Below are 25,008 nucleotides of genomic sequence, written 5' to 3'. Positions count from 1 at the left end.
CAGGATGGAAAAATCAAGCTGGGTGTTCTTGTGGAGATGACCATAGCTGCCAAAGTTTCAGATTGCTTATTTGTGACATTTTCATAATTTCCGTGTAAATATGAGTGATATTCAACAACTATGAGTATTTCGTGAGCAAAATCAAGCTATGAAGATGAGGGAAATATATAAATTACACCCATTTGAGCAATGAGTAGGCTAAGAAGCCCTCCTTGTACCTCCTATAAGTCCTACACAGAGGGATTCCTGAGAGCTGGTTGGAGGCCCATCCACCTTTCTCCACCACTCTGCAAACGCCATTACTGCTTAAAAAACTATAGACAATTCGCTGAAAAAAATAAAGGTTACAGGGGCATTATAGCTAGGAAACGGAGATTGAAAATTTTTTAGTAGTTCAATGAAAAAACCAAAGGTCACAGGGACGTTTTAGCTAGGCTCAGGTTTCACTTGAACAAAACCCATGAAATTCAGCTGTTATAGTTAGCTGAGCTAACTATAACTTACGCCCCCGCAATGCACCACCTATGACCTCATGTATTACATCACTCATAATATGGTCAGTGACATCACTGATGACGATCCACAAAATCACTAACGCATCCACTCACATCCCCATAGAACCTTTCATACACGCACTCCCACATGATAATTCACAAACCCATTTACAGACAGATACCACTACTTACACACCCACTCACAAATTCATATATCTACACACACACACCCACTCACCCATACATACACCCACTCATTCATACAGTCACTAATATATTCACTCATACACCCATATTATCCCCCACACACTGGGTTAGTCAGCTGTGGAGCTACGGACACTTACTCACTCACCATACAGTCAATCACACAGCCACTTACTCACCCATACAATTACCCCCCCCCCCACTTCATATGCATACAGATACTAACAGGGACTCACTCACATACAGTTGCTGACACAAGCACACACTCACCCATACAGCCAATTACATACCCCACTGCTCACCTATACTGCCCTTTACATACCCAGGTACTCACCCATATATCACTGGCACATCCATTCACTCACCCTCAAAGCCAAACACACACTCACCCATACAGCCCCTCACATGCATTCACTAACCCATACAGCTACTGACTCACCCACTCATTCATCAATACAGGCAGTCGCACACCCCCTCACCCAGATAGGTACTCAGACAACTAATCAATCGCCCATACAGCCACTCATGTACCCACTCACACCCCCATACAACCACTTAGACACCAACTGACAGACTTATACAGTCAATCACACACTCACTGAATCATCCAGACAGCCACACTGAGGCGTGCAGCAGTGCGAGGCGTGCAGCAGTGCGAGGAGTGCAGCAGTGCGTGGCATGTGGCGTGCAGCAGTGTGTGGCGTGCAGCAGTGTGTGGCGTGCAGCAGTGTGTGGCGTGCAGCAGTGTGTGGCGTGCAGCAGTGTGTGGCGTGCAGCAGTGTGTGGCGTACAGCAGTGTGTGGCGTACAGCAGTGTGTGGCATGCAGCAGTGTGTGGCATGCAGCAGTGTGAGTAATGCAGCAGTGCGAGGCGTGCAGCAGTGCGAGGCGTGCAGCAGTGCGAGGCATGCAGCAGTGTGAGGAGTGCAGCAGTGCGAGGAGTGCAGCAGTGCGTGGCATGTGGCGTGCAGCAGTGTGTGGCGTGCAGTAGTGTGTGGCATGCAGCAGTGTGTGCAGCAGTGTGTGGCGTGCAGCAGAGTGAGGCGTGCAGCAGTGTGTGACGTGAAGTGTGCAGCAGTGTGTGGCGTGCAGCAGTGAGGCATGCAGCAGTGTGTGGCGTGCAGCAGTGCGTGGCGTGCAGCAGTGCGTGGCGTGCAGCAGTGCGTGGCGGGCAGCAGTGCGAGGCGGGCAGCAGTGCGAGGCGGGCAGCAGTGCGAGGCAGGCTGCAGTGCGAGGCGGGCAGCAGAGTGTGGCGTGCAGCAGAGCGTGGCGTGCAGCAGAGCGTGGCGTGCAGCAGAGCGTGGCGTGCAGCAGAGTGTGGCGTGCAGCAGAGTGTGGCGTGCAGCATGCAGCAGTGTTTGGCGTGCAGCATGCAGCAGTTTTTGGCGTGCAGCATGCAGCAGTGTTTGGCGTGCAGCATGCAGCAGTGTGTGGCGTGCAGCATGCAGCAGTGTGTGGCGTGCAGCATGGTGCAAGCCATGTGCTTGAATTCAGACTAGGAGTGATTCTTTAATATAATTTCAATTACAGAACACACAGAGCCCATTACATGTAACAGTGCAGAGATGTGGGTTATCAGTGACTCTTTTGATTGAACATTTTTAACCAATTAATTTTACACAAGCTAATGTGTATACTTGCAACCTCGTAAATTTCAGATTACTAACAAAGTAAATCGTGTTTAACATGATTTGCAGCTGGATTTAATTCCAACCTTACTCTAGTCACTAGTGCCTTGTTTTTAGAGGGACAGAGAGCACTGTCAGTTTGGTGTTTTAGGAATTAACGTCAGCAGGGCACACTGGCTGTTTCCTAGAATATTTTGAAACATCAAGTAGTAGCAGAAGTGACATTGCCAAGGAATACTTACAGATTATTGGTCCAATGCAGCTCACGTTTAGGGCGTAATCTCGCCAAGAACACACATCTCTAGTCTAGCATATTCTTTTAAAATACAGACTAGTTTAATCTAGTCAAGTGTTTCCGTTGTTTTTAAGGATGGGTTTTAAGACTAAGCTCATAAAATACATACGTTTTTTTTTCTTTTTAAACACCCTCCATAATTGAGGTGGGCTTATTGATATGGACTCATCTGGTATGGGTGGATATGGTGGAGGGGCAAGGGTGCAGCTCAGGCACTGGTAGGCAGTCTGAATCAGATACCCCAGTTTTGGGTGGCAGACGGGTAGAACTGCACTTCTGCTAAAACAAGTTTTTGGTGGTGTTTCTGTTCCCACAATGCTATGAGGGGTAGCTTTTATAGTGGGGCTTTACATAGCGATGTGCCTACTTCCTGCCTATTTCCTGCCATGCAGCTCTAAGTACAAACAGTGCTACACAGTTGTGTTGCTGGCTGCTTTATCCACTTCTGATTACTTTGTATGGAGGCAAGCGCAGCCATGGCATGACACGGTATCACAGTTGCTGAGCAAATTGTAGATCTGGATTTGCCACGTTTTCGAAGTTCTTGCTGGTAGGCGACCAAGATTTTCATTGTATTCATTTAGGAGCGCCATAAATTAACTGTGTAAACAATGAAGGGGCAAGCAATAGGATATAATGTTCCGGCCCGAGCTGGCGACTTTGGAACTGAGGAACCAGGTTTGAATCTGCTTTGGCTCCACATCCAATGATCCTGGCAAATCACTTTATCTCCCCGTGCCTCACAAAAAAGTTACTTTGTGTGTTGTATCTGGCGCTCATCTAAAGCGCACCAATACCTCAAACTGACTCATAACACTGAAATTGCTTCCTTATTGAGTTATGCCGGCGCATTAAAATGCAAAACAGTTACGGGAAACCATGTCAGGCCATGCGCAAACATTTTACCAAGTAAATCCAAAGGGCATGAATTTTTCCTTGAAAATGCAATCCCTGTCCTTTCCTTGAAAATATGTTTGTGCGATGGATCGGGACAGAAAAACAACCATGCGACGGAGGAAACAACAATATAATAAAAACATTTTTTAAAAGTCCAAGAGCAAGCAGTGGATGGGCACCATTAAATTACAAGCATTGGCAGCGCGGAGGGCGGGAAATCACTTTCCCTTTTCAAAGGACGACGTTTCCCAATGACCCCGAAGTGCGAGAAGTGGTTAAATCAAACCCATTGCACTCGCTGCCTCTTCCCCCTTCCCAGAGATAAAATATAGAGGAAATATCTCTTCTTTGCCTACGGTCGGAATCTGTAGACTGTGAAGAACTTTCTCTGCTCTAACGGTTCCCTTGAGCCGCACCTCAACTTCCGCTTCCGTCCGCTACAGAGGAGGAACTTCTAAGTGGTGCAGGAAATAGAGGAAGGACTACAACACAGTATTAATGTAGTCATCAAGCACTGGCAATTGCAAGCAATTTCCTTGTCTCACACAATTCAAAGGTAGGCGAGCCCTCAACATAGCGGCCAAGGTTTCAGATTGCTGTGTGTGACATTTTCATAATTTCAGTGTAAATATGAGTGACATTTCAAAAACTACGAGTGACACTTTCTCGTGACCCAAAATAAATGAATGAAAACTAGGAAAACATATAATTATCAGAAATTACACCAATTGAGAGCAACAAGACACTCTAAAAAGATTTTAAAACAACCGCAAAGCACCAGGAATGGCAGGGCACTTATGTAACTGACATGGCACACAGACTCCGGTCATGTGTAGGGTTATTTAGTTTTTTCCATTCTGCACCATAATCCGCTTACAGTAATGCCTTTAAAAATGATAGTGTGGGTTTCTGGTGAGTATTGTGGCTAAGAGCTGCATGAACTCACAACAGCCATAAAGCCTGTCAGTTTCTGGTCATGTTACACATTATTTCTGGGTAAGATGAGGGAGAAGTGTGTTACAACTAGTCCACTTCTCCAGCTCAGAATTGATACATTCATCCATACTTACATTAATATTAAAGCACCACGAAGGCTCTACCAGGCTGTGCTTACATAGTACATTTGACATAATGGTTTCACTTTAGAGAGGCCAGTTGGACCACTTGGTGTCTCTCTGTTTTTTTATTTCGTGTCCTCTCCCAATTGTAATCCAACCTGAGATGTAAAATAAAGAAAATAATTTTCCAAATAACAAGAGTGGGGTCTAGGGAGGGGTTATGTTGCTCGAGGTCAAGGTTGAAGGCTATATGTGGGGTTCGTCTGAGGTTGACGGTGGGCTATATCCACCAGTAAGTGGAGAGGAGGGAAGTGTTATGACGGTCCATTCAGCAGGATTTGACACTCCGAAGAGGTCACTGTGAGCGTGCAGGACCTAGTGTGAGCAGTGCTGAAGTGCGAACTCATGGGAGGGGGAAGGTGTTACTGGAGCAGGATCTGCACAGGCTGGTTTGAGTCGGTTCTCTTGCATCTTGTCTCTGGAGGTGAGGTGTATTAGAGGTATCCCCCTGGAGGGTCTCAGGCCTTGAGTGTTGAAAGGAAGAGACTGATTTCAAACAGCAGCAGTGAGCTGCTCCTTTCCACAGTCCTCTAAAAGTTATCTTCTCCGGTCCAGTCACTCCTCGAAAGCAAGGAGGAAGACTAACCCCCCACAACCCTACATTGAAAAGCAAGACTAAAACCGCCCGACTATACAGCCAGGAACCCCTACAAGCTTACAGTGCCTGTCACACCTTCACGAAAACAAACACAAGAGAGATCCCTCGCACCCCAGGGGTGCACCCCCTGAAGCCGGACACCCTTGCTAAAGAAACTCCGACTCCGTTTCTTTATTTAGGGGTGAGGATGCCGCTCTTTGATAGGGGCCCACAATAGGCCAACCTACCATTCAAGAATCATCTGGGTGAGACTAGAAGGGGGAAGGGTATGCGCAAACATGAGTTGTGATTGTCACGCTCCCCTCGCTGTCACATTCTGCCGGTAATGCTTTTTGCCTTCTGTCCCTCCCCCACTAGCACCTTCACATTTGTCTCGTCTTCCTCCTGTCACCAGAGCCCCCAGTAGAAGACGTTTGTATGCCTCTCTCCATTAAAGTCCAGAGAATTTTTTTGCAAAGTATAGGTTTTAAAACGTGTTTTTTTGTTAAATTCTTTTGCGGTGCATATAACTTTAGCCATAGGACAGGCAGCTGATCACTGACTAAGTGCTAAGCGCCATTTACAAATAAAATGCTCATTTTTAGGTCGAGCCTATCCCATTCTGCAGGAATGGATAGGGGAGAATTTTAGTGTTGCATCAGGAAAGCTAAACCAGCAGGCGGATTTCCACAAGTGCATGTGGTCTCGTGAACGCGCTCCCATCCACCTGCTGGTTTAGCTTTATTGATGCTCTCCACATCAAAGCCATCAGCCTCCCTCCCACAGGCTTCCCCAGCGTGCGCAGTACGCGCTGGCCTCATTTCTCCTCCCCCCTAATTGCTTGCACTTTCATGGCCACTTCAAAGGGATCCTTTGCCGGCCGTTTTTTTTTATTTCGGCGATGTTCTTTTATTAACATACATCTTCGTTCATTTAACCCTCTGTGAGCTATTATACTTTTAACGTGGTAGCAGTAAAACTACGATACATGGCTAGCCTCCTTTTAATTTAACTCTCTGTACTGGGACTTGTCAAAGGACCATGCTTACTATGCTTTACAGAAGTGTTGAAGCTACTCGTTCTTTTGATTAGATGGTGCATGCGCTTTTCAGGAGGTCTACTTTACTTTTTTATTGCACAACATGTACACTTCTTACCTGGGTCGATTTAACTAACGTCTTGTTTCTGTGCGAGGCTTCGCGTCCAAGTACAGCAATCCTACACCTCTTCTATGTGGTGCATTGTTCCAAGGGTGATGAACTGCTGTGAAAAGTCTGGGGAGGTTATTGTTGACAAAGTGCGTTTTCAGGTTGAAATACTAACAAAGGTGATGTGCTTTGCCAGGAGTGACAACAGGCCATACATTGCACCCTCACTCCGAGTGTGTGTTCTCTTGCCTCTCTCCCCATCTGCGTGCCGCCCCTCGCATTCACCCCTCCCCCCCCTTGCCTCAGAGAGGGCAAGAGGACAGGGAGCTGGGATGGGGGATTACCAGCCATGAATATTCGGCCCCCTCCCCTCGGCTCTTTACCCCCTGCCTGCCTGGCTTTTCTTCTCCCAGGGGCTGCCTCCCTTCAGCCCCCCAACCTCACTTCCCACTCCCTGCGAAGCTCATTCAGGCGGCATAAACATGAGAATAAAGGAGGGGGCCTTCTAATCCCGCCCGCCCCCTCAGCCCCACTGTAAAACACAGGTTGGCTCAGAGGGGGTGAAACCTGTCGGAATACTTTGGGACAACGAGCCACCCGATTATATCATGACTATTACACACTCGAACACATCATGAATGCTGCAGCAGACTCGTAAATCTGCAGCGCTCTCACGAGTGGGTGTGAGTGTCACTCCGCGTAAAAACACTTCTTTTGTGGGCCTCGGAAGGATGATACTGGAGGCGCGCAGGTCTATGCTACGCTGCAAGCGTGAGCACCACGGCACAGGGAATAGCTAGCGCTTTTTGCTCATTGAATAGCTAGCGCTTTCTGCTCATTGAATAGCTAGCGCTTTTGCGCATTGCCCGCCGTCAGAGCTCTGTAACGCAGAGAGGTACAGAAAATCTACACTTGCGGAATACCACTCCCCGGATTATCCTTAGGGAGGTGTTCCAGGTGGGAGAGATGCATTCTAGCGTTTAGAGCTGTGGGCTGTGGTACCAAAGAACAAATTCCGAGTTCTGCCTTTGTGTACTCAACATCCAGTGATTCCGGGCAAATCACGTATCCTTTATATGTTAAAAAAAATGTATTGCGTAGTTCTTGTGTAAAGCGCTTTAATGCCATTGACCCAACTTTGCGCTTTATATAACTGCACGAAAAGTGGGTCTTGCAACCCTCCAACCTACCCGGGTGGATAGTGGGTGGTACGTGTGTAATAATACTTACAGTCCCTCAACCAACCCACGTCCTCTGGCCCAATCTAGAAGCTGAGGTGGCGCAGGACAGTAAGTTTACATTTTTTTATTTTTATTAAGCCCCTATCGCCTCTTCCATCCTCGCGTCTAAAGCTCTCATCTTAACATGGGTGAGGGGCTCAAGCATTTCCAGGCACACCACTATCTGAGACTGAAACTTACCTTGCGAGGCAAGTCGCAGCAATTCCGGTTTACAGCTGGGCTGCCTGACTCCTTAGAGTTCTCCTGGCCGCAAACACGTCGACTCCATCCACAAACGTGTTGCATTTATGCTCAGCAGCAGACAGCTGCACATTGTGTGCTCTGTGCTGCACGTTCCCGTGGGGTTGGGTCCGGACTCCGGCGCAGGTCGCGTGGATGATAGTTCATTGATATGAATTTGCTGCGCATCGGTGGTAGTAGTGCCATTTCCGCAACCTGCCTCTTTCAAACTCTAATAAAAACTGTAGTCAACCATTTACGTCGCAGGCGGCAGGACGTAACGTCCACCACCTATTAAGTCATGGTGCCAAACCTGACTCGGAGTCACGATTCTCGGTAATTGGCATTGGACATTGCCTCTCCTGACGTCACCTAGTCGGAATTAGGTATTGCCGAGGCGCGGCCCTATTGATACATTGTAGCCAGTAAGTAGTTGGCTCAGCCAGCCAGGAGCCCCCAAGCTTCCAGGGACTCGGCATCAGGCATGACATCACACCCGCAGTGCCACCAGCCAATCCATTCAAACTACTTGACTGGGCCCCGCCCTGAAGTCAGGTTGTCTGACTAAGACCCACGCGGCTGCACTGTGCCGCGGAATCGAACATGCTGATACATAGTAGCGGTATGAGCCTCCCAGCAGTGCCCCAAGCCTGCAGAAACAGCGCGCCACGCCGCAGCCACAGGCAAGTGCTGCCGAGTATGCCACACCGTCTAGCACCATCTACAGGCTTCACAGTGGCAGCTGCCATATGCAGATATGCGTGACAATGCATTTTCAGAGCGGTGATGCAGAGCACCACACTGAAATGTGTTAGTCGAACGCCTGATGCGTGATACTTGGCAGGACTGTTTCTCAGAAGCAAAATCAAGCTATTTAGACGTTGCATATATATATATATATATATATATATATATATATATATATATATATATATATATATATATATATGTGTGTGTGTGTGTGTGCAACGAAAAACTGTAAGATGTTGAAGCAGCATAAATCGAAGGGCACTCACCTAGTAACCTTGCAAACTGATCGTACAGTAAAACAATTGTGTAACTGTGCAGTATATTTTAAATGTTTGATCTAGAGGAGCACAAACTGATGATTTAAAACATACCACAGTAGCTGGGGTTGACTTTGCTAATAAAAATACATTTCTACCCAAACGAATCCCTTTTAGCATTAGGTTCTGAGCTATGCATGATGCACCTTCTTTGCAGCAGGCACATTACCCCCTGCGCTACTGGTGTGTCAACTTGCCCTGGACAAATCTATCTCTCCTCAGAAAGAACCCTTGTTCTCTTTAACTTAACTATGCAGTCAGTGCTGGGGAAATAACTTTCGCTGCTCGGCCTGTAGACTGTAGCTGCTGTCTGTGGAGAGGGCAGGCTAGCACAGTGACCTAGACGATTCTGACGCTACTCTATGTATACCATAAAGTACTGCGTTGCATCTGATCTGCAGCAGTAGATTGTGCATTTGTAAATCTTGTTCTGATGGAACAGCACACTTTTTCAGACAAGGGTCGGAATTTTCAACATCTGTTTCAAGGTGTGGATCATTCACAGTTAAGCATTACTCTGCCTCTTCGGACCTGATTTATTAGGGAAAATGCTACACTACCTCGCAACTTATTTTCCCCGATGTATGCGGTGTCTCTTTTACTAATCAACATTTTGTTTTACATCTGGATAATGGAACAACTTTGAATCTCAGTCGACCTTATCTCTGTTTCTAATAACTAGTGGAAGCGAACGTGCAAACTGGGAATATATGATCTGAACCATTACGAGAATAAACCTCCGCCATCGATTGGTCTTTGTTTAAATCAGAATCTCATTTTATCCCAAATTGTAATAAATCATCACAGGATCGACAATTTCAAACTTGAATGTCTCATTTTTTTAGACAAAAATTTACAAATGATGCACTGCATTATAGCGCTACTTTGTGCCACTTTTATCTAAAAAACTGGTCATGAATCAAATGTGAAATATGTACTTGCCACATTTGAAGAGCAGATGGCATGGCACGCTGTCTGCACCTCCTCCTACTATGACCGGACACAGCCTCCAGAGAACACTGCTGCTTCTGCCCCACCCCCAGCATGGGAAGACAGGTCACAGCACGTGTTGGGAGGACTCCCCTGTCCTTTAATTTAATTCTAGCGGCTGTAATTCCTGGTGGCCCGCAGTGGCAGCAGCAGGGATTTGAAACTAAAAACATCCTGCTTGAGCCGACAGAATCCTTTTGGTCCCTGTCTTCAACACGATGCAGTTAACTGATTAACTTTATTCTTTTAGCCGCACTAACACTGCACAGACTGCTGAGTAGTAAACGTAACTTCCCTGTGTTGGGCAGGTCCTATGGCTGCATGCATGTGAGTACTATAGTGACCAATAGGGCCGGGCGAGGTAGTCAGGTCAGATTTTCTACGTAGTACGTACACAAGCAAAACACCGACCAATAAGGGTGAACCAGCATGGTACCATCACAGCACAGCAGAACTTGCATTTGCTGTTCTGTGCTGCCTGCTTTGTTTCTTTAACCATACGCAATATCGGTCTCTACAAACCATGAAAACCAGTAATACACTCAGATTTTAAGTAAGCTGACGTGCGTGACAATAGTTTTACATGCGGCAATGCTGTAATCTAATTTAAAATGTGTTAGTTTACCGCGAGATGTGTAACACTTGGCAGGGCAAAGCTGCCAAGTTTCAGATTGCCATGTGTAACATTTTCATAATTTTAGTGTGAATATGAGTGACATTCGGCGACTATGAGTGAAACTTTCCCGCAAGCAAAATCAAGCAATGAAGACAAGCGAAACATATAAATATCATAAATGACACCCTTTTGAGCAACGAGAAACTCATAGCTTCTAAGTTTTCGGATTAATATTTCCATAGTATCGTACATACGACCCCCCAGCACTACCCTACACTACACAAACACCACAATACTACCCTAAACCCTAAAACACTACCCCCAGCACGACCCTCCCCCATCTCCCGGTCCGGTCCCCACAGTTAAACACTACCCTGCACAACCCCCATTACTACCCTTAACCCTAAAACGCCTACCCTACACTACACAAACACCACAACACTACAGCAAACCCTAAAACACTACCTCCAGCACGACCCTCCCCAGACCTCCAGTCCGGTCCCCACACTCAAACACTACCCTGCACGACACACAAGCACTACCCTAAACCTTAAAACACTACCCCTAGCATGACCTTATCCTCAATTACTACCTTGCACGATCCCCCAGCACTACCCTATACCCTAAAACACTACCAAACACTACACAAACACCACAATAGTATAATAAATAAGGCATGCAAATAGTATAATAAATAAGGCACCGATCTACCATTCAGCATTCAGCTTGAATAGACTGAAAATAGTAGTCTGGGTAAAGTCCAGTAGTATTCAAACTGTTTGTATTCACTAAATGTTCTGCATTGTAAATGAAGACTATGTGATTACAAATAAGTATGTGCTTAGTATTCTGTTAGTATTCAAGAAGTATCACTCCCATATCAGTAGTCTTCATGCACTAGCCTTCCCAAAAAGAACACTATTGAATACTAAAATTGGCATAAAATAGTCTTCAAATGCTATAAAAAGACAGGTTAACCACTAAATGTAGTATTCCACTTTGGTAAGGGTAACTCTGTGCAGCTCAAGTCAACACTATGTGGCTGTGGGCCCTTGCTGACCACTGCCTCCGGCGTACACTGCGGTCAGCAGGGCTCACACATATCCAATCCAATCCTGATCTGCACGGACACGTCATCATCGCTGGCTGCGCACTCGCTGAGCCCTTCAGGTGCCACTAAATCTATGCACCACAACTCATGGACCCTTTATGATTGAGTTTCGTGCTGTGGACAGCGGATGCAACCATGTCTCCTCACGCTGCAGGAATATCCCGAAGTGACATTAACAATTTCTTCACATGAGCACGCTCATCTATGGTGCCCCTACCTCAGTGCAGCTCAAGTCATTGGCCCTTTATGATGGAATCTTTTGTGTGTGATTTCAGATCTGGTGCCCCTACCTCAGTGCAACACAAGTCATGGACCCTTTATGATTGAATCTGTGTGTGTGATCCGATGAACACTGTTGTAGTTGTTGCCAGCACCAACAACTCCCTGAGGGCTGGCTTACACTCACCACAGACCCATCCAGCCCAGGTGTCACTGGACATGTGACCATGGTAATAAAAAGAGGCCAGGTGCACGTGCCGGTTGCCAGTTCCACTATCTATCTAAGTTTGTCCCTGTGTTCATTATGTATACATGATGGCCCTGGGCCCTACCACATTACATTGTGCTGTGGACAGCAGGTGCAACCATGTTACCTCTGGCAGTGGGGAAGTTCTCAGTTATGTAGCTTTGTCCCTGCCCCCTGTAAGCGTAAGCGGAGTGGGCAGGGCCAGCGTACAGCATAGGAGTGTGCAGATTTGGCCCGGGGCTCTGGGCGTGGTTCAGTTCTAGACTCGACAAGGAAGTAACTAATGCGTGTGGCTGTGTTTTAGTGTCTTCCCGGCCCACAATAGACAATGTTGCAATGTAGCATGCACCCGGAAAGCGGGCTCGCACAAACAGAGAAATGAAGGAGTGCAAAAAAACTCAGGGTCTTGGCTCATACATGCCAAGTGTTGTGTGTATCTGTATTGCCGCAGCATGAGCCAAATGCCTAGCCGTACTCACAGCGCAAGTTCAGACAGGCATGAACTCTACATCTGTGTCCGCCCTATCCTTACCATAGGCCTACATTCACGTGGACGGCCACCTTCAATGGCAAACATCAGTGTGTCATTGTCAGGCTTGTGGAAATGCGCAGAAAGGCATGACAATGGTGTGCTGTAGGAGTGAAAGTGATGCAACCGGGCGGCGCACACAAGTAAATAGGCTCAGAGGGAGGAGCAGCTGTGAAGCAACGTAACACACAGTGATGCCACACATTTGCCACATGCAAGACATATCAAACATGAATCCCAAGATCACACACATCCCGTAGCCCACCCCCAACCAGCCACATTACATTTCCTGAATGCAAGCAGATGACAAACTAACATTAGGGATGAAAGCTCCTTTGTTGAACTGAGCAGCTGATGACGACTCCCACACTATGCACAGCCCGACGAAAGAACAACATATATACACCCCACAGACAGAAGTCCTTGCTCGAAGTTATCTTTTTAAGGATGTGCGGTTGTACTTGTACATTGTCATGTCACAGTTTCCTGCTATGCCAAATGCAAATGGCCATTTTCTACACACAAGCAGTAGCAGTTGTGTCCTCTGTTCTGTTGTGAAAGTGTTTCAGTTTGTACCACATTGTTGACAATGTTGAGGGGCTCAGATTCTCATGTGTGTGTCTGCATTGAGGGTGAGTTGCCCCTTCGGCTCTGACTTTGAGGGCACTTATCCCTTTCAGGTGGTGTGGCTTTCACTTCTGTGCTTTTCAGTGCTGAGATGTTGCAGACTTGGGTAAATTGGGCTTTTGGTCGGAGTTGTGACTCTTGGGCATGGTCTGTCCGCAAATGTGCTATACTTAATTGTGCATGTGTGGCATTGTGCTCATCTCCCCCGTCCCCCCAGTTCCTGATCGTTACTCACCTTTTTGCTGTTGGCTCAGGTCATGTTGTGCAGTGTCCAGTCCCCCAACTCCTGCCACAGTCTCCCCCATGATGGTCCCAGGCTGGTCCTCAGTGGGGGTTGTGGGGTTCTGGTTGTCCTCTGTACTTGCACAGTCTCCCCAATGATGGTCTCAGGCTGGTCCTCAGTGGGGGTTGTGAGGTTCTGGTTGTCCTCTGTACTTGCTCTGGCTGCCTCCATGGTGCTTTGCAGTTGTATGTGTTTTGTTTGTGTTTTTTGTTGCCACTTTTATTGTGATTTCTCCCGTCTGACTTGTGGGACTTGCAGGCGTGGTGCTGCTTATCGCTGCACTTTGTATCGCAGTTGTGCCTATCACAACTTTTTTCACGTTTGGATTTTTATCGCCGTCCTGGTGATTTTGTCAATGACATTTGCCGCGTTATCGGGAGACTATCGCATGTTACCACTTTGTTGTGAATAGGACATTAACACAGAGTTATTTTCCCGCGATAGAAGGCAATATGAAATATTGCGTTAACCTATTTTGGCAATGATTATCCCATGTTCTTGAGAATATCCCCCATAGAGTATCTTAAGTCCAAAGGTTAAAGGGCTTCATAAAGTTGATGAGTGCTTAAAATCCCCAATGAATGCATGTTTTTCCAAAAATGAAATTATGGAACAGTGAGTGCTTTGCACTGTTTCAAACCTTGATCTGTCCACCATCTGATCTATCCATCAGAAAAGAAAGACATTGTCTCCATTCCCTCTCCAGATTGTGCAACTTCCCATTGCTATGCCCCCCTTCAACAGTGTTTTTTTGTTTACATAAAAAAGATAAATATCATTACATTGTGCCTAAGATTACCAAGCAATCCATAGCTGTCTGACATCCAGTGAACTGAGCATGTCTCATAAAAAATAAAGCATGCAAGGACATCCACATTAGCAAGGTAAATAATAAACTCGTATTTTTGTTTTGTACAGTTGGAACACATAAAAAGCAATCATGGCAGAGCTGTTAACTGCATTTACTTAAATGGATGAATTTTGTTTAAAACTAGCTATATTTGAGCACTGTGGATAATAGCCTTTCCTAGCTCAGCTCTGCTTTTCTGCTTCACAAAATCTGCACAGGCGTTTGCCTTCAATTGCAAAATGCTGCATTTATTTTAATTCTTTATTCTCTATCCTCCCATTAAGCTTCTGTTTCTAGTCATCAGCCATTGATGCACATCACTGCACCAGCAAGCATGCCTGGATGCAACTAGATTGTTCTTGCTCTGCAGTTCATCCATTTGATAATGCCGGCTTGATATGAATAGGACGCCACAAGAAATGGTTTCAGAGAAGTTATATTTCATTTATTTGGAAAAAATGTTTTCATAGGTTACATTTCCAGACAATAGGGTCATTCCATCATGAATAACACATTGTTAAATAAAATGGGTGTCGTATGCAAATGTACGAACCCATTTTGCCTTCTCATTGTAGATGGGGAAGTAGATGTCATTGTGATTAATTATAACAATAAAACATGTTAAGGCTGATTATGGTTCATACAGACCGTTAAATTGCATAGTTTATACCACTGCAAACAGTTCGTTCAAATTCTAAGACAATAAAAAGCATTAACTAGTCGATGGTCATCACGCATGACTTGAAAACAACTCTCACATAGACTCTGAACTGTACCATCAGGGACACACCCTACTAGGTGCAGCTTGTAATGAAAATGGGGAAGCGCGTAAACACTCCTCAGTAGAAGTAGCAAGCGCTATACAAATACTACAATGCAAAAGAATACTGACATGGAGCAATATTTGTAAAGCATCCAAACAAATGAGAAATAATCTCCTTAAAGTGTGAGTTAAACACGCACGTTTCACACTGACTACCGAACTCAAATTTAAAGTGCCCATCTAATACCGACGATGCCTGTATTTTGAGAGTGCCACCCACTCGTGATAACAAGTAATGCTGGAACACCGCGGGTCAGGGGTCAAGAGTGTTTTTACTCGCACTCTTCAATTATGAAAGCTGGAAACATGTTCAGGTGAAAATCTGACTAGAAATGAACTAAAAGCTGGATGTTGGAGTTACATTATTTTCTCATTCCACTAATTAAATTTACAGTATACAGTTCACAACCTTCACTAATACATCAAGCTTTGAAATACCTCTCGCCCTTTTTCTCTGATAACACTGTTTCTAGGTGCCTCTGTAAGGTTTTGCATTATTCCGCAAGTAAAATGTAATAAACAAACTGACATCAAAATGACAAAAAACAAAATGCGGTGAACCGAAATAATGAGTTTGTGAAGTTTAAAGGGAAAATAACACCTAAAAGCACAGCTTCCCAATAATAGTCTGTGGTCGAACTAGACCAGGGCATAAGTGCAAATTCAGGCTGACCACGAAGGCACGTGGGACAAATACACCAACCAGGATTATCCAGTTAAGACATTTTACCTTATCACTTTTGCTTTCTTAAGTCCTAATCCAACCGCAGGAGTGCACTTCTAAAGGCTCCCAGACCTCAGGGTAGACACTAAGGGCTTGATCACGAGTCTGGCATTCTGAAGACCGCCATACTTACAGGGGCACGGTGATGGTGGTCTCCATACCACCCTATTTCAATTAGGGTGGTCGGACTTCCCTTGCCCTGCCACAGCTGCCAGAGAACTGCTGTTTCCTGGAGGTGGTGCAGCGGTCTAGAGGCAGTAATGTGGTGGGACCATTGCAATCCCGTCAAGCATAATACAAGTTTCCTCTCTGCCACAATTTTCCTGGTAGTTCCTCCTCCATTAAAACCGTCCCAAGGAGGAAACAGGCCTCCTGAAGCCTCACGTCATGTGGATGCACACAGGGGCCACCACATGTGCTCCCCTGTGTGCATGCACACCAGTTCCTGCATGGCATAGACTTAACATTCCATGTTGTGCAGGAACTGTGTTTTGCGTTCCCATTGCTGTGGCTTTTTTTAGAGGCACCACTGTGGGAACGCAAACCAAAGCCCACCAAACATGCAGAAATTCTAATCTGGTAGGCAGCATATCTGAGGCTTTTGTGGAGCTGCAGGGAGACCGACCCGGTATTGCACTGCCAAACTCATAATCAGTCACTTGGAAACTCAATGTGGTGTCAGGCAGAGGCCAAAAACAAAGTTCATTCCATGTCCAATTGCCAATGGTTAGCTAGATAATTCCAGGAAAACATCTCTCGCTGCATGTTGTCTTCCTGCTGTCACACAGGAGGACAGCACCCTGATTGTCCACGTTATTGTCCCAGCTACAAAATGGGAGATGGTCCAGTTCTTCTGTGCTATTCTCCGGTGACAGACAGCAGATCCTGCACTCTTTTTCTCTTCCACAGGTCCCGAAGTGAGTGCCTGGAAGTACTACATTTATGCCTGGAACTAGATAGAGCAGGGTTCTCCAATGTCCGTTCTGGAGGTCCACATTTGGATACATTTTGTTTTCTTAAAACTCTGGCATGGACCCGGCCCTCCAGTACCAAAATTGGAAAACCCTGAGCTAGAGGATGAGTGACTCCTGAAAACACTCTAACCAGTTAGGTAAATATTCCTGGGGCCAATCCTGCCCACTTTTTCAGTAGTTCCTGTTTGCCTTACTGCAAACAGATCCAAAATGCCATGTCTCAGAGCATTTTCATGATGGCTAAATTCTTTGGCCACACTAAACTGGGGCTCTGAGGGCTAGTGGAGCATGTGAGGAGAATAGTATGGTAATCTTAGTGCCTTCCCACATATAACACTAAATTCCAGTTTGAAGCGGGTGCTGTACCCCCAACAAACTCAGGGACAAAATTATAGTATAACAAAAGCAGGGTATCTCAGCAACCTGTTAGCAGATCTACAAGAATTGTCTTGCATCCTGTTCTGTTCCTTCCAAGTATGCCTCAAACAGTACAGGTGGCTCAACAGAACTGCCAAATAGGATTTAACATTGTGCTGTAAAAAGAAGGCCCACGGACCACACCCTGACAAGTCTGTTGAGTCCAGAAGAGTCCTCTCTGTCCATTCAGGTTAACCTGTTGTTTGCACCTGGGAGAAACTCCTATCCTATTTCACACTCATTCAAGGCTGGGATCTGGCAGAGGCTTATGGTAATTAGGCTTCTGACAATTCAGGCAGGGAAAGAGTAACTTTCAGAAATGCACTTTTCTTTACTATTTAGTCAACATCTTGCTTCACCATTGAGTATGATTTTAATAACTATTAAAACTAGTTGTTTAAGTATTTGTCTAGCTAGCTCGTCCCATTCCTAAGGCACAATAGTTGTATTTAAATTTTTATTTTGGTTTTCTACGTAGAACAGTTAGGCCTGCTGCAATAAAAATAGCTTCTAGAGCCTTGTCACTGTGGGGCCATTGTAATATTAATATTGAACATGTCCCATTTTTAATTACCATGTAACCTGACCTGTGCACTACAATGAAGTAATTCGGGGTTCCCAAGGCCTACACGCTCCGGAGATAACCCACTTACACTCAAGAACTGTTGGCACGGAAACTGTAAAAGGCAAAGAACAAGTTTATTAAGACCCCATGGATTGGTGGTACACTCAAACAGCACCCTTCGGTAATGCAAGAGGTATCACACCGAACATCGGTGTGACCCCGTTTATATACAGTTTGGGGCAATAAAAGATAGGCGGCACAAGTTAAAACACATTTTTAGGGACATATATGGTCATGTTTTGGAATACTGCCAGCTCATTGGAGGGGGCACAACTCCGCTGGTCAGTTTGGTGCACATTCCTGAAGGTTTACGGGTCAGTGGGGTCTACGCATGCGTGGCTTGACCAGTACTAAAAATAGCCTGTTGCTGGGCAGACAAGAGTGGTCAGTGGAACGGACAACGGACTAAAGGGCACGCCGGCCACGAGGCCGCTCATTGTCTAAGATGGCCGCCACAACATTCAAAATGGCGTTATCGTATATAGCCAAGTTAAGGAGGACAACGTGTAGGTTCAGCTAATCGCTAATGCGGCCGGGCCAATTACGACAGACGACCCTTTTAGCGTTTAGCTGAATCTACCTCATAATGAACATAATCAGGATGTTCGTCCTCGATGTCTATTAACATAATTTGTGTCACCTCTTTGTGCAGCATCATTTTGTCATGGGCAAGAGCTCGCCTTGATGGTAAACAAGCTGATAAACACATCGAACATAAGGCTGGGCCACATTGAATACATAGGCATATAAAAAACATTGCTCCCACAAGTATACAAAGAATTGTCAACAGTTTCCAGCCCCAAGTTGCAATCATAGACCAGAACCATCCCGAAAGTGTCCAAGTTCCATTGTCCGGGTGTATTTCAGCAGCTATTTTATGAAGCTTGGAAATAGCATCATACACAGATGGAGAATTGTCCGGAACATATACGCAACAGCTGCTTCCGATAATTCTACATGCCCCCCCACGATCAGCCAAAACAACGTCCAATACCATTCGATTTTGGAGGGTGACAATTCTGGAAATCTGTAGTTCCTCGGTAATATTCCCCAGAGCAATAGCAGTGTCATTCGCAACAGCCTCGACAACACGTGTCAGTCGTCTGATTTTCCGGCTGTTCAGTGCGGCCCCCACAAAGGAGAATAGTCCCAGATTAAAATCCACATACTGTTGTAATGCAGTGTCCGTTTGGTCAATGTCCTCCAGGGCAACAGTTCGTTTAACCCTATTCAAAACGAAATCATGATACAATGTATAATCGTTGTGGTACATCGGGGGAGCAATTAATACAGGGGGTAACACAAACGATACGTAGCACGTGCCCAACCACCCCACTGGAAGCTGATGGTATCCCTTCGTTCCACAAATAAAGTATGTATTTCGTGATGCAACAAATGAAATGCCATTCGGGCTATCAAACGTGAGAGTAATGTTACATTCGCTTTTTCCCACTGCAATCGAGCCCTTATTTCTGATACATAAATCGGCTTTTGTAGCAATGACATTTATGACATGAGCACTAGATACATTAACGTTCCGCTGATTGCTGTATACACGTGGGGCAGATACATTGTCAGGCCTATACTCCTCCTATTCGAAACGAGTACCCTCAGCCCGGGGAAACCCATCCTTGTCATGGGAACATACTCTATTCAAACGGAAAAGCACCCCCCCTTTAGTTGGCCATCTCAGAGTAAAAAGGAGGGTGTACCAGGCGGTGCATGACCCATTATGTGAAAACGGGAGTGGAATAAGTGGGGTGCCCCCTCTCTTCTGGTGCCCAGGCAACATCCCGCACACCCAGCAATTCGAGGTATTGGTCATGTTATGTGTGTGGTGAAGGATCTGAATGAAGCTGTTATTTAAGTACGTTTGGCGATGGCGCTCTTCATGGAAAGGCAGTGTAAAATGAAAATGTTCAGACGGTGCCGGGGTAGTCGGCAGCAAATGTTAACGTACAGGCACCACAAGTTCGACTACCCAGGCTATAACAGCTATCACCACAATAGTCAAAACAAAGAGAAAGGCACCCAATATTTTCTTATCACGAGATGCCGTTGATGCCATAGTTCAAGAATGTTCGCGCAAAGTCTCAGATGGCACAAATTGTTCACAAATTGTTCACAAAGTCTCAGATACACGTACGTGTATACCTAAAAAAGAAAAAATGCGGTGCTGAACTCCGAGGTAGCCGTTGTTTTCTTCTCCGGGCCAAGACGGGTGTCGCTACTCTGGCAGAACTGATCCACCCCCCTTGGAATTCCCGGTTTCCGTTTCACAAACCTGGAGCGGTAACCAACCAGTCATTAAAAAAGGAACAAAAAAATCTTCTTATCGTGGACGCAAGTCGTAGCGCTCTCTTCCGGTGGCAGATTGGTCCGGGAAGGCTCCCTCCACTTCGGCCAACGTCACAGCTGGGCTCTTCTCTTTCTCCAAGATCTCCTTATAATCAGTCAACACAGCAGGAGTCACCAGATCCGGAGAGACACGGCGACAATGTGTCGAATGCACCCACCGCTTCCTGTTTGTCACTCGTACTGCGGTACGGGTCGCAAGGAGGACCTGCTCGGGGCCCTTCCACCTGGGCTCTAGACTGCTTGCTCTCTCAAACGAGCGGACCATTACATGGTCACCAGGACGAAGATCATGGCCCTCTCCAGTAGAGTTGTCAGGGAGCGCTTCTCGAACCTGTTGATGAATAGAGAGCAAATCATTTGTTAATCGTGCCAAATAATCATTCATCATAACACAAGGCACATCATGTATTAATCGCGGCTTGGGCACCCCCCAGATATTCATAGGGCGGCCAAACACCACCTCATAGGGCGTAAGGCCAGTTCGTGAGTGGGGTACTGATCTAAGAGATAGTAGCGCTAGCGGCAAAGCATCTGGCCACTTCAACGATGTAGACGCCACAATTTTGGCCAGCTTAAGCTTCAGCGTGGCATTGTACCGCTCGACCAAACCTGCTGACTGAGGGTGGAATACAGCGTGGAACTTCTGCTGAATCCCTAACCCCTTCAGTACGTATTCCACAATCTTTCCAACAAAATGGGGCCCATTATCGCTCCACAAAAATTTGCAAACTCCAAAGCGAGGAAAGAATTCCTTAAGCAACACCTTAGCCGTTGTCAAAGCCGTATTGTCTTTCGTGGGGTAGGCCTCAACCCATTTGCTAAAAGCACATACCACCACTAGGACGTACTTCAGGTTATTGCAGCGCTCGAGTTGGATGTAATCCATTTGAAGCACCTCAAACGGTGCAGAAGGTGGAACGAACCCTCCTTTCGGAGTATGAGTCCCCTTTCCAGGATTGTGTTGCAAACATACCAGGCAGGTCTGCACTACTCTCTTTGCAGTATTAGCAATCTCGGGATGTTCCCAAACTCGTGTTAAAAGCCGAGTGATTGCAAGAGCTCCGACATGAGCCAGTCCATGCGTCATCTGGACCATCGCCTGTAAGTAAGCCGCAGGCAATTTCCACTTCTCCATGTCTTTGCTTCTCCAACAACCCTCGTCATCTAGTACCCCATCTGCTGCCCAAGCCGCAAGTTCAGATTCTGTGGCTGATTTTTTAATATCAAGTATTTCTGCTCTAGCATCACTCCATCGCTCAGCCTGTGATTGTACCACGTACATGGGGGAGCTAGTTCGGGACATAGCCGTTTGCCTTGCTATGCTGTCTGCAAAGGCATTTCCTTGACCCACTTTATCCGTAATCTTTTTATGGGCACTGCACTTCACTATCGCTACTTTCTTAGGGCAAAGCAACGCATTTAGGAGATCACGCACTAGCTCTCCGTGCATAATGTGCTCTCCGTGTGATGTCAGAAACCCGCGTTCCCTCCAAAGCAGCCCGAAGTCATGGGCCACTCCAAAGGCATACCGGCTGTCCGTGTATATGTTCACACATAATCCGGCACTCAATTCGCAGGCTCTTGTTAAAGCTATCAGCTCTGCTGCCTGAGCCGATTTTTGTGGTATCCTAGCTGTTTCTACCACTGTCTTAAGCGTCGTGATCGCATATGCTGCGGAGGTCGTACCATCTGGCAGCCTTAAACACGATCCATCAACCCACAGTTCCCCATCCACATCTGGAAGTGGCACATCCTGTAAATCGACACGACCCTTTGTCTGTTCCTCGGTCAGGAAAACACAGTCATGATGTTTTTCTTCCTGACCCTCCTCGGCCGGATAGGGCAATAAAGTGGCGGGGTTCAAAGTAGCGCATCTTTTCAGTGTAATATGTGGCGCTAAGAGTGTTAGCTCATATCCTGTTAGCCGTGCACTCGTAAGGTATTGAGTCTTTGTTTGGTTCAACAGGGCATCTACTGCGTGAGGGACTAACACCAACAATTTGTGTGATAACACTATGCCCTCACTCTGCCGTATGGCTACTGCTGTTGCTGCTACCGCTCGAAAACACCCAGGCAACCCTCGTGCTACAGGATCCAAAATGGCAGAGAAGTATGCACATGGTCTCTGCTTATCCCCGTGTAATTGCACTAACACTGACAACGCGCACCCATCATTCTCGTGCACGTACAATGTGAAAAGTTTCGTGTAGTCTGGTGTACCTAACACGGGTGCGGAACAAAGGGCCTGCCTCAACTGCTCAAAAGCTCTCTGACATTCATCTGTCCACTCAAGAGGCATTGGTGTAGCTTTGGACAGTAATGCTAGCAAGGGTTTTATGATATGTGAAAAACCCATGATCCATTGTCTACAAAAGGACGTTAACCCTATGAAGGCACGCACATCTCTCTGCGTGCGGGGGACTGGTGTGTCTAAAATTGCTTGAATTCGATCAGATGTTAATGCACGCCCCTCCTTAGACAACAGATGACCGAGGTAGGTCACCTGGGGTCTGCAATATTGGAGCTTTTTCTTGGAAACCTTGTGATTATGCTGTGCCAAAAAGGAAAGCAACGCAAGCGTACTCTGTTCACATTGCGCATAGGAGTCAGCGGCAAGCAGAAGGTCATCCACGTACTGGATGAGCGCAACGCCAGACTGCAATTTAAAGGAATCTAGTTGCTGTTTCAAAGCCTGGCTGTAGATGCTAGGGCTTTCAGTATATCCCTGGGGAACGCGACAAAATCTATACGATTTATTATTGAGTGTAAAACCAAACAGATATCTGCTATCAGGGTGAACAGGGATGGAAAAGAACGCATTCTTTAAGTCAATAACGCTAAAGGTGGTGGCCGTCGGTGGAACCAAGGTAAGCAAGGTCGTGATATCAGACACCACCGGGTATTGGGGAATGACAATTTTGTTTATCTCACGCAAATCAATAATAAATCGATAGATCTTGCCATCTGAGTCTCTCTTAAGAATCGGTAGAATAGGGCTGTTACAAACATTATAAGGGACCTCCTCCACCACCCCTACAGAAATCAAATCCTGAACAATATGCGTCAATGCAATGTCACCTTCTCTCGAAATCTTATACTGTGGCACTCGTGGTAGAGGGGCCCCCTCCTTAACAGTAATGTGTATTGGTGGAATACGCATCTCTCCCACATCCGTATCTGAGGTCGCCCACAACGTGTGCGGTAGAGAGGCCAAAGCAGGGATGTCTAAAATGGCATAAAATCTGTCAGGGTCAGGGTAATTGTCATTCAGAATAACCCGCACTCCCTCTGGAGCGCAACGTATTGTCGCTCGAAAATATTTAAGCAAATCAATGCCCAGGATATTGTCTGGGGTATGGGGAGATAACAAAAATTGGCCAAAACTAAAGTATTTGTCAATGCATAGTGCAAGGGGCTTGGACAATGGGCTGGGGGAGGGTGTGCCATCAAACCCTACACACGTAATCATTTCGCCAGACAGGGGAGCCCTCGGAACCAAGTTTTTCGACAGAGCGCTACAAGTAGCCCCTGTGTCGACTAGAAATTGATCAGTAGAACCCAAAATACCCGCTGTTACATATGGACCTTGCTGATCTACCGGCACTTCAACTGATTCCTTACCCCATCCTACGCAATCCTATGCATGCACATAATCCTGGTGTTCCACATTCTCTCCTTCCGAAATCTGATATTGATTCCGTCTATCAAACGTATTTCGTTCTTCCTGGCCACGGCCCCTCTCCTCAACCTGTCTACGATCACCTCCGCCACCTCTCGTTCCAGTATAACCTCCTCTTGACCTTCCACTTCCTCCACCACGCTGACTACGCTGCTCACGAAGTACCGGACAATCTTCGGCCCAATGCCCGAACTCCTTACAATAAGCACACTGATCCTCCGCAATGTCCGTACGACCATACGATGCGTTTCCTCCACCTCGTCTACCTCTATCATTCCCTCTACCCTGTGTTCCCCGAACCTGCGCCAACATCACCTTCGTTTTCAATTCCTTCGCCTTTTTCTCTACACTTTCTTTAGCCTCCACTTCCTGCCGCTCATAATACTGAGCCATAGTTAACAAGGACGCAGGGGTCGCCGTGGCCCAGGAACTCTCACTCGACTTCAATCGCTTTGCAATCTCCGGTAGGAGATTAGCTACATACTTATCTACAAACAAATGCCGACCCGTATCGTCAGTTAAAGATTGACCACTGTAATCATGAAACGCCTCCTCGAAGCGTGTAAAGAAATCTGACACCGTTTCATCGGGTTTCTGCTTGCACGACGTTAACATGGTCCAATCAATCTTTTTGGAGGGAACGAGCGTTTTTAATTTATTCAAGATAGCTGCCGGAAGGTCTAGAATTAACTGACAAGGCTAACATGCTGGTTCTCTATCCAAATCTGCAGCATTTATGTCTTTCCATGTCCCCCCCAATATCGTTTCATCATTATTTTTACGAATTTGCCTCCACATATCAGGTGGTAAAATTAGTCCAAAAAAACAAATCTATATCCACAAGAGTCATCACACAAGACGATATAGCCCCCTCCACCCCCTCATAAAATGCCGCCGGATTCTTCCGAAGATCAGGTAAAGAATTTTTCAATGCCATGACATCTGCTCTATTCCATGGCGTGTATACCCAATTATACACAAAATACCCTTTCGCATCCTTCGACAATTTATCATCATCCGTACCTTCCCCTTTTGGTGGAACATACAAA

The sequence above is a fragment of the Lissotriton vulgaris genome, chromosome 2_1 (assembly GCF_964263255.1).
Source record: "Lissotriton vulgaris chromosome 2_1, aLisVul1.2, whole genome shotgun sequence".
In the NCBI taxonomy this organism is placed as follows: domain Eukaryota; kingdom Metazoa; phylum Chordata; class Amphibia; order Caudata; family Salamandridae; genus Lissotriton; species Lissotriton vulgaris.
Note: the sequence above shows the minus strand (reverse complement) of the source record.